This window comes from Echinops telfairi, unplaced genomic scaffold (assembly GCF_000313985.2).
Source record: "Echinops telfairi isolate 266 unplaced genomic scaffold, ASM31398v2 ScPeMD7_443;HRSCAF=831, whole genome shotgun sequence".
Classification (NCBI taxonomy): domain Eukaryota; kingdom Metazoa; phylum Chordata; class Mammalia; order Afrosoricida; family Tenrecidae; genus Echinops; species Echinops telfairi.
This window is the reverse complement of record NW_022104341.1, coordinates 30,991,735-30,993,632: the sequence shown is the minus strand read 5'-3', so window position 1 is coordinate 30,993,632 and position 1,898 is coordinate 30,991,735. Positions and strand designations below refer to the sequence as shown.

General features: G+C 36.4%; 1 non-coding gene across 1 annotated transcript; it reads left to right on the top strand.

Annotated features, from left to right (window-relative positions):
- Positions 1-1,407: 1,407 nt before the first annotated feature.
- LOC115870270 lies at positions 1,408-1,569 on the top strand. Its single transcript, XR_004046637.1, has one exon. It is a non-coding gene; the product is annotated as a U1 spliceosomal RNA (small nuclear RNA).
- Positions 1,570-1,898: the final 329 nt, after the last annotated feature.

Genomic DNA, 1,898 nt, shown 5'->3' with positions numbered 1-1,898 from the left:
CAAAGATCACAGAGATAATTCTGATTCTATCGGGTTAATTACTAATATTTATTAAAGATACATTTTTCACATCGTTATTGGTTTATAGACACGTAGGCAGAAAACCGTTTTTAATGTACTAAGAAAACATCTCAGGGAAAATTTCTGCACAAACCATTGGCTGGGTTGGTTCTAATGGTTCCAACTTGAGTCTACAACTTCACAAAGGAGCCAGCTAGACAATAGGCTGAGAATCAGCAGTCCTCCTAATGCAGCGTCCTTCCAAAACGCACCAGAGAACGAAGAGGAAGAGCAAAATGCCTTTCTCTATGGTCTCTAAAGGGAGGTATTGCCCAGCTCTGAGAGTACCCATCTAGTGTCTTCTCTAAAATCTCCCAAGAATTACAAGCATAGAATAAATGATGTCAGGGAAAGCCGTATTTTTCTTTTCTTCTTGAAAAATTATAAAATCAAAGGACTCTTTTCTCTTTCTGTTAGAGAAGCAGAGACAGATAGTATAGCTCATCAAATGACGCTTTGAGGGCAACATAGTGAAGTTCATCCCCAAAGACAAGTTAGGCAACAGCAGAGAAATCTATGGGACTTCAATTAGTCATCATGGTTTTCATTTTATTTTTTGATTAACTTTTTTCATGCATAGCTGCAAAACACTAAACAGAATGAAAGTCAAGTTACTGTAATTAGACTAGCTTGCCCAAGGCTAGAGAAAGACTAGCAAAACCTGTGATTCTAGTCCTAAGTAACATCCTCCACATGATAGAGTTTCTTCATACATTTTTAAATTGCGCTTTTAAAGTTTTGTATGTATACATAGAAATGAGTAAGTGTTTCTGTTAGAAAAATGTGTTTTTGTGCATCAAAGTTTTCATTTTCTCTTAAACATACTCCTCTTCCCCTACTACTCACATTTAAAGTATAAACTACAGAGATGAGGTGAGGAAGGGAAGGAAAAAAATGATGAAAGCCATATGCAAAGAGAGCTCTTTCAAAAGCAGTATATACATTTGAAAAGTACATAGATTAAAATATCATACCAAATCATATTCTCTGGAATGTTAAATTAAAAAATCTAGGTGTTGTGTGACTATTATGTGGAAGACAATATACCTCTTTAGGAAAACATCTGATTGAAAAAAGGTGTTTGAACAGCTCATTGAAACAACAACCTCACTGCCATTGAGTTGAGGCTGATTCATAGTGACCTCCTGTGTGTTTCTGAGACTGAAATCCAGTCTTTCTCCCACAGAGCTGCTGGTGGTTCCGAACTGCCAACCAGCTGTGGATCACAGCTCAGTGCGTAACCACTACACCACCAGGGCTCCCTTATTGAAAATAAAGCACACTTAAATGTTTGGCAACGTTTTTATGTTTTCTTTCAAGTCAATAGGTAAAAATATCAACTGAATAATACTTACCTGGCAGGGGAGATACCGTGATCCCAAAGGTAGTTTTCCAGGGTGAGGCTTATCCATTGCATTCCAGATGTGCTGACCCTGCGATTTCCCCAAATGTAGGAAACTCAACTGCATAATTTTTGGTAGCGGGGGACTGCGTTCACACTCTCCCCTAAAAAAAAAAATCAACTGAATAATAAAACAGTTAAACAGTGTATCCAAAACCGTGTTGATGAACATATGACTGTCACCTGAAGACAGATTAGTGGTGGGTAGCATAGTCTCTACCTTTGGGCTGATAGCATTTCCCATCAATGACGTATGTAAAATATATATTTAACACATCAATAACAAGTATGATAACTAAAGAGAATAGTTAAATGGTAAATAACAATTAATTGATTAAGATCCCAGAAGGACTTATCAGATTAAAATAATTTTGTTTTCAACTAAAATTAAAAAGTGAAAGTATAAATTCTACCACAGGACCTGAAAATCAAATAT